Genomic DNA, 14505 nt, shown 5'->3' with positions numbered 1-14505 from the left:
TCACTCTATCCAACACTCATGAAGCTTCTAGCTACTTAAGTTACTTATCTTCCTCTAAAGCATGTTATTAAAAGACATCCAATTGTATTTTGCCTCCCATCCTGATTTCCTAGTTACTCATTATCACTGGTCCCAAAACTCTCTATCTTATATTTTATTTGGGTGTATGTCCCTGAAAGTGATTTAATATTCCATGCCGTGTCATTCTTCCAAACTATTACCCTGTGCTCTTTGAAATATGCAGTCAATCCTCAAACTCTTTTCTGTTATTTCATTTTTTTTTTTTTTTTTGCAAACCTGGATGTAAAACTGGATGTAGGCCAGTAAGACTGCTTCCCTCATAGCCTCTTGTAGTAATGACTATTTTACCCTGTACCTCTCATGCAAAGAATCTCAAGATCTGCAACTGGAGTTAGGTGCCCTTCGCATCTTTGAAACCATATTTTTCTAGTAGCTTCTCTTAAAATCTCCAAATTTTCAAAGACTGTGACCACAAACTATACCACTTGCTTTTTTTTCTTGGTGTAACCATGCATGTACCTCATTCACTGATACCTTGTTATTGAATACCTGTCAAGGATCATTTGGCCCAGGCATCCCAAACCACTTTGACTAACAACAAAATGATAAACATAATAGGATAAAAAAATTGAACTTTAATTTATTTAAACTTTAACTCCTATGAATAAGAGTATATGGTTTCAGACTTTAATTTCTTCAACTTTAATGTTTTAAAATTTTAACTCTGAAGAAAATTTAATTCTTGAACTTTACTTTTTTCCTGGAATTCATTTGAAAATATTATACGTGAATTTGAAGCAATGTGCATCGCTGGCATTTTATGATTGGAGTTTTTATACACTTGGAATATCCTAATGTCATTTCATTTTAGTGTCTCCAATGGGATTTATTTGATAACATAGCTAGATACAATTTGTATTTTATAATGACATAATGGCAAATGGATTTTCAGCTTTGGGTAATTCAATTAATACCATATTTTGGCCTACATCATAGACTTCTAGGACCAGAATCTATGTTTCTTCAATATTGTTGAACAAGAAGCAGTTGTTGATACTAGGGAGACACCTCATGAAGGTGGGAGAGGATTCTCCTCACACTTTGTTGATTTTCTCCTTTCCAAGGGGAGGAGACACACCTGTCATTGTCCTCAGACTTAATGATGAAGCCCAAGTTGATGGCAGAATACAAAGCTAGAATATTCTTAAACACTACTCCTCTCTCTTAATGATTCCTTCTACGTATAGGGCTGTCCATTGTCACAGTCCTAACACTTTCACTTACTTTGTTAACATTTAGTGAATGCTATGAACCAGGACTCTTCTAAGTGCTTTTTAAAACTTAACCCATATAAGGTACATAGGGTGTCAGCAATCTAGTGTGTCAACAGCATAGAATGTTATTACCTCCATACTATAATTAGAACAAGACATGGGAGGTTAAATTACTTGACCAAGGCCGCTAATGACAGTTCTGTTGCCAAATCAAAACTCCAACTCTTGATCTCCAATACATTCAGCATTTTACGAACTTTCAACAATGACCAAATAGCTACTTTCCTCCCTCAGTTTCTGTTAACCCACCAACTTCTGGTTGCCTTATTTTCTCAGCAGCCAGTCCCTCTCAGTTTCCTTTGGCGAATTTTACTTTACAGCTTGATCTGTTAATATTGGAACTCACTGGAGCCCTGTCATGCCCCCTGTTTTTGTTCCTATCTACATTCCTTTTCTGAATAATCCAAATGTAGATGGCATAAATATTTATATTACCAGCTCTCATCTCCCCCTTGAAAGCCAAAGTGCACATACAAAGACTTTATTGCAATTTTAACGTAGGTTTTTAAATATATTAATATATTCAAATTACATCTATAAATTTTCTACCACACATTTCCATCCTGCATCCTATTCATGTCAAAACAATGTAGAAGTCACCTATGATTCCTCCCTTTCCATCACATAAATGCATGTAACAGCATATAAAAATATATAACAATCTAATAATACTAATATTATTGTAATAAATACATTATTGTAATAAATGTACATTGGTGGGAAGAGAAAAGTGTGTTGTGTATGTAAGAGAAAAGGATAAAATGAGACTTTTACTTTTTTAACTAGTAAGCCCCTTGATTAACAGAAAATTTGTAAATAAAATGTATTCATATATCACTGCATAATTTAAAAGTATATTTTAACAACCTAATAATTTGCTTTCTACAGTACAATGAAATTTTTACTCTGTATGTTTCTCCAGGCCTTTCTTTTCACCTAATTAAGACCAAATATGTCAGTTCTGTTCTAACTTCAGTACAGTGTTACAGGATTACTGTTTGTGTGGTTGTGCTCCGTAGCTCCTTTTGAATTTATCACAAAGAAAATGCAATTATAAATAATGTATTGAAATCATTTTCTTAATACCATTTATAATTTTTAGATGGCAAAACTGAACTAAACATTTAATTTGACTAATAATTTGAAATTAAAATTTTGCTGGACTGTAAACTAAAAATTGTTTTCTAATTTTTTTAAATTTAGGACTCTTAATTTTAGCACACTCTGGAATATAAACAAGTTAAATTAACTGCTTTGGGGCCCAGAATAAATTATTCAACTCAGATTAATAAAATAAAAATTCGTTATTTGGCTATTACAGAAAGTCATTTCTATATTCAACATTTAAAAATGGATTTATTGTCCTCTTTCTAGAAACTATTTACGACAGTGCCAATGACATATATTGAAAGAGGCAATTAATAAACAATACATATTCTGGAAAACAAAATTATATATTCGCTATTCAATTCCATGAGACCTCCATTATATATAAAATCACTACATAAAACTTTGAGCTGGATTTTAGAATAATAGAAAATTTCATCTGCTAGCTTTATGAACAATAAAGATGATAAAAATTCAATCAATTATAACTATATGTGACTTAATATTTTACTTGTAAGGTCTATAAAATACATTGCAGTGCTTATTTTCTGGTATATGCTTTAAATTTTCTGCTTCATGGAAGGTTGACAATAGGAGATTGAATTAAAATCATTATAGATAGATCGGCTATTTCCTAACATGAAACCCAGTGAATTTCCATAATTTTCTTTCTCTTACTTAGCCATTATATTAAAACTAAAAGGAAAAGCAAAAGTTGACTTCTAGAAGAAACATTGAGGCAAATGTTATTTCAAACTATTTTTTTGTCCTCATAATATGTTGGAAACACTTTGCTAAAACAATTATGGTATTAAGAAAACCCTAGTAAACATACTGCTGTTTAAGATAATTCCAAAAAAAAAAAAGAGAGATCTTTAGCTTAACTTAATAAATCATATGCTTTATTTCAAATTTCAGATTCTGCTGCATATGCATTCTGCCACTTGTATTTTGTCAAAGTTCTAAGACACTGAATCTCAGAAACATCTTCTTTTTTTGTCACTATTTGTCATACAATTATTCCCTTTCTTTCACTACTTAAGCTCTCTTTCCATTGATTTTGTGATTCAGCAATCTCCAGCCCCTTCTCATACTTTTCTTTTCATACTTTCCCTATCTGCTTTGCTAGGCCACAGCCTCTGTATCATCGGAGGCATTCTCCAAGGTTACATTCTTGGTTTTTATATTAGCCACTCTATACTCTAAAATGTGAGACACATTGCTATATACATAAAAAGTGTTTAAGGAACTATCAAGGCAGATGTCAGACTGAGCTGAGCACATATGTTCGCTCCTCCTTCCAAGACATCATCAAAATATAATAAAGAGGGTACCTCTCAGCAGTAAAGGTAACAGGCATGGCAATGAGATATTTCACAGATCTTCTGAAGATGGAATATAGATGGAAGAATAATGACAGATGATGGAGAAGGGAGGAAATGAAAATTGAGGATATGTGACCGAGCACCTGAAATGGGGGCACGCCGTTTTTCTTAAAAGAATCCTGGAAAGGGCCAGGCGTGGTGGCTGAGGCCTGTAATCCCAGCACTGTGGGAGGCCGAGGCAGGCGGATCACGAGGTCCAGGAGATCGAGACCATCCTGCCTAACACGGTGAAAACCCATCTCTACTAAAAAATAGAAAAGAAATTAGCCAGGCGTGGTGGCGTGGTGGTGGGCACCTGTAGTCCCAGCTATTTGGGAGGCTGAGGCAGGAGAATGGCATGAACCTGGGAAGCCGAGTTTGCAGTGAGCCGAGATCAGGCCACTGCACTCCGGCCTGGGCGACAGAGAGAGACTCTGTTAAAATAAATAAATAAGTTAAATTAAATTAAATTAAATCCTGGGAAGACTCGGACTCAGATACAATAAGAAGGGATGGTGGCAAAGAAGATCTGTGGAGGACTGTGGCAGTACCACACAGCCAGGCCCCATTGTGCTTCCCTACATAGACTTGCTGGGAGATCAGGCTCTATGCAGTTATCTACTTGGAAAAATCGTAATGAATGGATTAATCTAATAAACAATCTCTAAACTGTTGATCAAATCATCAAGAAAGAAACAAGACTTTCAGCAGTTTTTCATTAATTCAATAAATACGTGCAATATACATACTTTCTGCCAGTCACTTATCTGGTAGCCAGAAATACAATATTGAACACAAAGTTCCTTTCCTCAAGAAACTCACTTTCTGGTGGTAATTACTAAAATAAAATAAAATGTTTACATATATATGCACAAACTAATTTCAACTGATGATAAATACTGTAAAGAAAAATTAAACAACTTAAGGAGATGTCGGGTGTGTGTGTGTGTGTGCGTGTGTGTGTGTAATTTAAGTGTTGTGGTCAGGGTAAGCATAAAAGGGAAAGATAAAATAAATAGAAGTTTTACCATAGAGAGAAAAGAAATAATCTGGGGAACAAAACCCATAAAAAAATGAGATACTATATTTAAAAAATAAATGGAGAACACAAAAGTGCTTGTTTATTTGTTTTTTGAGACGGAGTCTCCTTCTGTCACCCAGACTGAAGTGCAGTGGCGTGATCTCTGCTCACTGCAAACTCAGCTTCCCGGGTTCAAGTGATTCTCCTGCCTCAGCCTCCCAAGTAGCTGGGACTACAGGCACCTGCCATCACGCCCTACTAATGTTTTTGCATTTTTAGTAGACACGAGTTTTCACCGTGTTAGCCAGGATGGTTTCGATCTCCTCACCTCGGGATCCACCCGCTTTGGCTTCCCAAAGTGCCGGGATTACAGGCCACCCGCACCTGGTCAAAAGTGCTCTTAAACATTAGAAACAATAGCTGAAAAACAAGGTTAGAAGACAAGGCGAAGCAGCCTTACTTTGTGGCTCACTGTGGCTTTCAGGAAGAGTAGAACTCTTGTACTTGACATTCAAGGAATAATACTGCAGGTTCATTTCTTAGCCTTTCTTCTGACAGTTTACTACTCCAAGAAAGCTATTTGCTAACCAAAAACACAGCTTGTGCTTTTTTGCCTCCATAATTTTCCTCACACTTTCCTTTTTAAAATTATTACCATCAAAACTGCATTCCCCACATAATACTCTGAGTGTAAATGCCAACTATCTTTTAAAGTCCAAAGTTCCTCTCCATCTGAAGCTTTCATAGAATGTTTCCTTTGTGAACTGCTTTAGAACTCATTTCAGTACAACTAATATATCATTTTTACATATTACTCTGCTTTATAATTATTTGTGTGTACATCATAAGACTCCTATCTGATTTCACATTTGGGGATGAAATAAATCATCATCAAAACACCCAACGTAACACCTGTCACGCTGAATGTCCTATAAATAAGTATTAAATGAATTAATGCAGTTTTCCTTAGACAAATCAAATAGGGCTTCCTTTCATTTTAAATGTTATCAAAACGTATGTGATGAGACCACTGACATTTCACAGTATAGATTTAACTTTAAAATATATTTTGTTGAAAAAATAGCAATAATGTTGAAATGTATTAACATTTATAAATCTCAATCAATATGCATGATAACATAAAGGCACTTCTGTCCAAAGATGCTCCCTCAGAGAAATGAAAAAAAAAAAAAAAACAAGCATCAGTCAACTATTTATAAAAAAAATTAACACCCAGCAATTACATAATTATGTAAACTTTTCATTGCTCTGCAAGGTAACACAATTGCATCCTTTCAGTATTAAGTCAGATAAATATTCTGAAGCACAATGCGGCATGCTCTCTGGAATAATCATATGAGCTTAAACCTTTTGCCTTGAATTCTAACACTGCGAAGAATGCTACTATGGCCCATAAAATTATATGGAAATGCAATAGCCTTCATATATAAAGATTAGGTTCTTCATCTCTTGTCATATAAAATATATGGTGGGTGTTATTTACACATACATTTTTTACTTGTGAATAATGATATTGACTAATGAAATCATTGTTTGACTTCAGACAAAACATTAGTCAAACAAATGTTTCTGGTAGAGACATCTGAGCACTAAGAAGTACTTACTGGTGTTTAAATATATTTTCTCTTTACCAAAGATGAAATAAAACAAAAATATTTAAATACAAATATTCCCTAAGTGACTTGCCTTGTGCTTGATGACTGCTGTCCTCTCTATGGTGCTGTCTTTTCTCAATCACAATTCCTCCTAAGCCTTCATGAAAACTGCTAGTTGATATATTCTTATGACATGGAATTCCCATGCTACCAGAACATACTTACTGTGTACCGATGAAATGAGTCTCCTACAGGATGACCGTTCCAGGAATATCTAAAAGGACTATTAAGAAATACATTTTGATGAAATAAAACATATTAAGGTCAAAAGCATTTTAGAACATTATAAAACACACTAGAAGATTATGTGTGTGATATGTGAACCCCAAAATAGCAAACAATTGAGAAGAAATCTTTACATAAATAATAGAGAAAGGAAATGGCACTGGTTCCTAATTAAATCTAAAATGTGGTATTTTCAAATTCTTAGACATTGCTGTAATGTTGCTGGCATGTAGGGCTACAGTGAACATTTTCTCACAAACGAGTTTATTGAAGATAGAGAAGTGATTTTTTTCTATCGACCAAGCTGACCTTGTTTTTATGTCTCTCAGGCCACTCATACACTGATAATACATAAATACTTTCAAAAGTGAAAACATCTTATGTTCTACTAGAGTTCAGAAAGCAACCAAAATATGGCTTAAAAATTTATATCAGAATATAGTTCCAATGGAAGCATGCTGGCACAAGACATCTACTGCATTCACATTAATGTTGATTTTTCACATATAGGCTATGTACAGTCATAAACTCAGAACCCAAACCTTCAGAAAACTTCATCAAATATATGTAGCCTGTATACATCATGGTTATTTAAGAGAGTATTTCTCATTTTCTTGTCCATATCTATTTTATTCGGGAATCAATTCTTAACCGAGTTCATAGGTTAGAATTGCATAATTTTAGACATGCTTGGATTCTGAAGATTGGATCAGGGTACGATAGAGCAAGAAATAGAATGAGGTTAATTTCAGGTTTTTTGGGTTTTTTTGAGTTTTTTTGTTTGGAAAACTGTAAACATTGTATTGCATTGAGATTTTACAGGCATTTTTGTTTGTTTGTTTCATAGTGCTATAACACAATGTGACTCAATAGGAGTTTACATGTTATAGAGAAGTGAGTCAATTTTCTTGTGACATGGGTACATCAGTTGAGGTAGGATGCTTAAGAAAACAGACCTTCTCCCTCTCTCCCACAGTACCTGTGGCATTTCAAAAGGGTACCAGGCCAGATAAAAGAAACAGGAGATGCTGTGACTTTAGGCAGAGTACAGTATCGTTCTCCAATGTGTCCACTACCAACAAGCAAAGCAGCTATAGTCATCCTTTGTAAACTCAGTCAATACCGTCACTTTTAACTATTTGGAAAATTGAGCTACAGGTAAGTGAATTTCTTCAAAGTTTGATATTATTTGACTAAGAGAGAAATGAGATTAATATGTTTTCTTCTGATCAATGACAGTGTAAAACTACCATCATATATTGAACAATGTAGACAAAAAATTGTAACCCAAATAAATTTTCAAGACTAAAGATTGTGTAAAAATATACTTACAAAAGCTCTGACTTTCAGTTTATCTAACAATAACTTGTCTACCTATCTATCCATGTATCTATCTATCTATCTTCTGTCCATCTTTTCATCTATCAGTTAGAGATTATAAAAAAACAGCATTATGGAGATCTATGTAACATTCAGAATTCCATCACTGACTCACCCTGTATTCCAAAAAAAAAACAAAACAACAACAACAACAACAAACATGTTTTAGAAGCAGTGAGTTAAAAGTGATCATTAGAATTATGCTCAGATAGATTTTCTTTAACATTCTGCTACAAGCTTTCTATCTATTTCTCCAATCCTTATTAATATTAATATAATAACCATACCAGACCTAGAGCCCCAGGCATTCTAACCGAATCTGCATCTTCTGGGCACAATGCTACAAATTTTAGATATGTGAAATTAGCAGCAGTTGCAGTGAAAGAGAGATCTGCCATATCTGAGCTCCCCTCACTGAAGCAAGAAAAAGGGTAAGGTGTGTGGGATAATCTTAGGTCCTGAGAGCCAAGGTGAGAAAATGTGGATATAAAAGGAAAGGAAAGAACCAAGGTAGCTCACAGCAGGTTAAGCTAAGACACCACGAGATCAAATCTAAGTTAAGCAAATGGTCACACATAATAAGTACTGCACATTACTTTTTAATTTTTATTATGTCACTTGAAAATGAATACGGCTACCCACAAGGAACAAAAATACTCAGCGAGGAAATCATTGTTCGTCAATCTATCTATAAACGTAGCAAGGGGGGGAAATTTCTATGAATCTTTGCTGATTTGTTTACTGAGCTATTGTTCTGATTTACTGTACCTGTGTCTCTGGTTTTACCACATATTGGCTCTCACATTTTTCCTTATCCCTCTAGGGTTCTCAATACAAAGAAAAGATATGTGCAAAGCACTACTATGTGTCACATGTATCTTCTGTGAAAAATTTCAAGAACGACTACCCTTCTGCTGCTTAGCACAGCTGTTAGAAACCTTATGGGAGAAATTTTCCCTTACTTTGTAAAAATGACTGTCGTGCTGGCTATAGTAACAAACAAGACTGTAGGAAAAGTAAACATATTAATATCTAACTTACTCCCAAGAGGCTCAGTAACTATTTTAAAATGAAGAAAATCACAGGAAAGGTACAAGTTTTCACATAAATATATAAAAGTTTAAAAAGAAAAAATCATTTTTCATAAATGACTGAATATACGCCTTGGGCTATAAAGCAAACCTAAATACTGAACAAAATATTAAGATGTATACAAATATTCAGATTTGGGTGACTGCTGAAAGGTGGATATTTTAGAAATAATCTTTATTTCCAGTCCCCTAGATTTACAAGGATAAAAACGCCTAACATGCTAAGAAATTTTAAAGTGGAAGAAAGAATCTTTGTCCTCATAGCCAACATACTTTCCCCATCATGTCACATTGCGCTATTCTGGCTTTATCTGCCAACCATTCAGTAGTCTATCACAGACAAGATTGCTGCTCACTGCGTTCCATTCAGTCAAGCATTTGAACTGCTTATTATCTTGGCTACCAATGTGTAGGGTGCCTGTTTTTGTCTTGAACCAGATATACCCTATCCTGCACGCTTGATTGCTGAAAACTTCCAGAGATCTCTATTTGCAACAGACTCACATTTGCATGTGTAATTCCTACTGGTTTGTCAAACAAGGAAGAGGATAAATATACTGACTGATAAAAATTATTCTAAAACAGAAAGCAAAGACTCTTGAGTGAGGAAAGTTTACTGAGTAAGTGAAAATTTCAACTGACATTCAACTATTTTAATAAAATGACTCTCTTCATTCCAAGTCTTCACATTTTGTGATATTTTCTAAACTTTTTATTTGACATTTTTAAATGACATTTCATGAAACCCATAAGAAAATTCTTCAGTTTTATGAACCTGGCATGGAGGTAGACTTTAGTGGAATTTCAACTATATTTCATACATTTGGGGACTATTATATATTTTATATGTATGCTTATTCTGTTACTTTCCCTTTGATGTACTAGGTAATGCTAAAACATATAAAGAAGGACCACCGTATTACTTACTATACAGTTCTTCAATTCTTAGCCCTGGCTACACATTTGAATCACTTGCAAGGTATGCCCCACCTTGAGAAATTCCATTTTAACTTGATTGAGATATTTTCAATACCTAGGATTGACCCAGTACAGTTAAATCCTACACCAATAAATATGAGACTTTCCTGCAATTCAGAGTAACTAAATACCTCTAAAATTAAAATAAATTATTCCCACAGTGCTATTCTCTCATTGAATATTAAATGTCTGTTGCCTCTATATTTACTAATATTCTGCAAATGAGGATTTTCTACTTGGCTGTTGCAGTAGGAAGAAATATGGTCCCGTCAAAGATGGCCATGTCCTAATCCTTGTAACCTGTGAACATGTTGGCTTACATAGTAAAGGGTTAAGGTTTCAGATAGAATTAAAGTTGCTAATCAGCTCTTTTTAACTAGAGAGATTATCCTGGATTACCTGGGTGGATGGATATAATTATGAGTCCCAAGTAGTGGAAAATTCAGGCAGAAGGAGAGGATCAGACACAGATGCTAAGACAGAAGCAGAACCAGAGAACCTCAATGTGACTGACTTTGAAGATGGAGAAAGGGGACTATATGTCAAAAATGTGGATGGCCTTTAAAGGTTAAGGAAACAGATTTAGCCTCCAGAAAGGAAAACACCTCTGCTGGCACCTTGATTTCAACTCAGTAGCAACTGGTAGATTTTTAACTTACTGAACTATGAAATAACACATTTATGTTGTTTGAAGTCACTAAATTTGAAGTAGTTATTTATAGCAACCTTAGAAAATTAATACAACTATTTTATTATAGATATTTGAATTTTGCTTGCTGACATTAAAATCCTAGTGTAATATAATTATGGTAAAGGATTTAGAGCAACTACTCATGAATCAGAATTAATATATGTGCCAGTTCATAATCTAGTCAGTGAATTCAATTTCATGTTTAAAAAGATATAAATCCTCACATATGTGAGTCATTTAATCAGTATACACTTTTGGATACAAATGAATCAAATATTAATTGATAATTTAATATTTTTTTAAATAGAGATATAAAAAATAGATGCAGATGGCATGACATCATAACCTGGAATGCAACATGATAGAGATTACAGCACTAGACTTGTGTTTAAGTAAAAAAGAGATATATATTTATATAATTGTTTTGCTACAACTAAGAAGAGCTATTAGTTTCTACCTGTATTGGAAGCATGTAAGTGCTCAACAGGGAGCAACATGATTTATGATAGTAGAGGTAGCATAATGTTCTGGTAAAGAAATTAAGATAAAATTAGGCTGAATATCAGAAACTGCCTTGATAAAATGCAGTAATCTTCCAAATAAATTAGGGGATCTTTACTATCTAAGAACTTCATGTAATAATCATTTTTAAAATTAAACACTCTTTAAAACATTGTCAAAGACTTGAAAAAGACATTGCTTAGGCTCAGGAAACCACATACATTCTATTTACAGTACGGAGGTGCCCCTTCATATTCAGACCAGAACCTGGAAGTAATACATACATACATACACACACACACACACACACACACACACACACAAAACATATATACATTTTAACAGTTTTTTTAATCCTAAACTATCATAATTGCACCTTCTAAAAACCACAAATTAGGACATAGTCCATCCCGCTAAACCCTATGCACATGTCTCTGTAAATATATTTTTTCCTGCTTATATAAACTGTACTGCAAATAAAAAAAAAATTTACCTTTACATTGACTTTACAAATTAATGTTCTCCACCAAAGAATAATATCCATATTCCTGTGGAACAATGAACACCATATAAATCTAAATATCACCATACCTGGTTTCAAATGTATACAGATCAAAAGGGCAGAGAATAGTGCTTACTTCCAGCAGACATAATTGGGTAGAGTGCTCTGAAGGGTCTTGCCTCAGTCACACGGAATATTCAGTCAAAATTATACATGTGCCATGATTTAAATATGTCCCAAAAAAGCATCTGTTGAAAACTCAATGGAACAGCACTGGGAGATGGGGCTTAATGGAAGTTGTTTGTGCCAGGAGGGCTCTATTTTCATGAATGAATTTACGCCAGTTTTAAAAGAACTTGCTGCTGTAAGTTAAACCTCTTGTTCTCTTTTACCCTTTCAGCTTCTACTATCAGATGACACAGGAATAAGTGCCTCACAAGATGCCAGCACCCAGATACTGGACTTCCCAGCCTCCCAAGCTGTAAGAAATAAGTTTATTTTCATTATAAAGTCCAAGTCTCTGGTATTCTGTTACAGCAGCACAAAATGGACTAAGACAACATGGCTCAGGTCTTGATTTAAAAATTAAAAACAAGACCCTAAAATGATCAATGTTTACAAGTAACTTGAATAAATTCCAGAAAGAAGCTTAAGGATATCCATGGAAATGCAAAAATATTCAGCATCTAACAAAGTATAGTTCACAATGTATGGCATCTAATCAGAATCATTAGGCATTCAAAGGAACAGGAATATGTGATCCATAATGAGTACAAAGAACAAATCAATTGAAATAAAAATAGAACTGGTACATGTTAAAATAGCAGATAAAAACAATCAGTTATTATCACTGTATGTCATAGTCAAAATGATGAGTAGAGACATGAAATACTTTATGAAGGCCTAAATCAAACTTCCAGAAATGAAAACTACAATGTACAAGCTTAAAATTAAACTGGATGGGAATAACAACAGAGCTGATATTGCCAAAGGAAAAAAAAAGTGAACTTGAAGTATAGCTATAGAAATTACTCAAAATAAACACTGACAGATAATAGAATTACAAAATAAAAAGAAATTGTACTTCTGGAATGATGGAGTATACATGTATTTCCCTATTTTTACCTCTAAATTAGGCTAAAAACCCTAGGTATTATATAGGAAATGAACATTTTAAAAAATTGAAAACTAGAAAGAAAAAGGCAACCTGACTCAGGACCTCAGGACCAATGGTAAATCCTGGCCAGGAAAGATCTTCTGCCCAACCACCATGGACAATGGAGTTGGCATAGAGAGCTGCTTACACAAGTGGTAAGGGCAGCAAGCCAACCAATGAAGAGCCTAGAGAGTTTGGTGTGGGAGTGTCTGTAGCAGAGCATGGCGAAGGATACGCATCCCCCTAGGCTCTACTTGCTCCCATAGGAGACTTTAGCCCTAGGAGAGCTGTTGGATCTGAATTCTGAAGAGCAGTCTTGCCCATTAGATGGGGCCAGTCCAGCCTGAACACCCTTTGGTTGGTTGGCCTTGAAGATCGGAGAGAAAGATCAGCCCATGACGATGAGAAAGAACCAGTGCAAGAACTCTGACAACTCAAAAAAAAAAAAAAAAAAAAAAAAAAAAAAAAAAAAAAAACAGAGTGCCTTCTTTCCTCAAAACAATTGCACTACCTCTCCAGCAAGGGCTCTGAACTGGGCTTAGATGGCTGAAATGACAGAAATAGAACTCACAATACAGACAGGAACAAAGATCACTGAGATGCAGGAGTGTGTTGAAACCCAATCCAAGGAAGCTAAGAATCACAATAAAACAATGCAGGAGCTGACAAACAAAATAGCCAGTATAGAAAAAAGCACAATAAATCTGATAGAGCTGAAAAACACACTAAGAGAATTTTATAATGCAATCCAAGTACTAATAACAGAATAGACCAAGCAGAGGAAAGAATATCAGAGCTTGAAGACTGGTTTTCTGAAATAAGATTGGCAAGAATAGAGAGAAATGAATGAGAAGGAATGAATGTGTGTGTGTGTATATATTTTCATTTAAAGAGACCAAATCTATGACTTATTGGTGTCCCTGAAAGAGACGAGGAAAATGGAACCAACTTGGAAAACGTATTTCAGGATATCATCCATGAGAACTTCTCCAAACTAGCAAGAGAGGCAAACATTCAAATTCAGGAAACACAGAGAACTCCAGTAAGATACTTCACAAGAAGAACATCCCTAGAACACATAATCATCAGATTCTCCAAGGCCATAGTGAAGAAAACATGTTAAAGGGAGCTAGAGAGAAAGGTCAGGTCACCCTCAAAGGGAAGCCCATCAGACTAACAGTGGAACTCTCAGTAGAAACCCTACAAGATAGAAGAGATTGGGAGCCAATACTCAACATCCTAAAGAAAACCAATAATTTTATATATAGCCAAGCTTAGATTCATATGTGAAGGAGAAACAAGATTTCTTTAAGACAATCAAATGCTGAGGGAATTCATTACCAACAGACCTTCCTTACAAGAGCTCCTGAAGGAAGCACTAAATATGGAAAGAAAAGTCAGTTACCATCAGCCACTACAAACATGCATGATGTACACAGACTAGTGACACTATAAAGC

The sequence above is a fragment of the Macaca nemestrina genome, chromosome 5 (genome assembly GCF_043159975.1).
Source record: "Macaca nemestrina isolate mMacNem1 chromosome 5, mMacNem.hap1, whole genome shotgun sequence".
Classification (NCBI taxonomy): domain Eukaryota; kingdom Metazoa; phylum Chordata; class Mammalia; order Primates; family Cercopithecidae; genus Macaca; species Macaca nemestrina.
Note: the sequence above shows the minus strand (reverse complement) of the source record.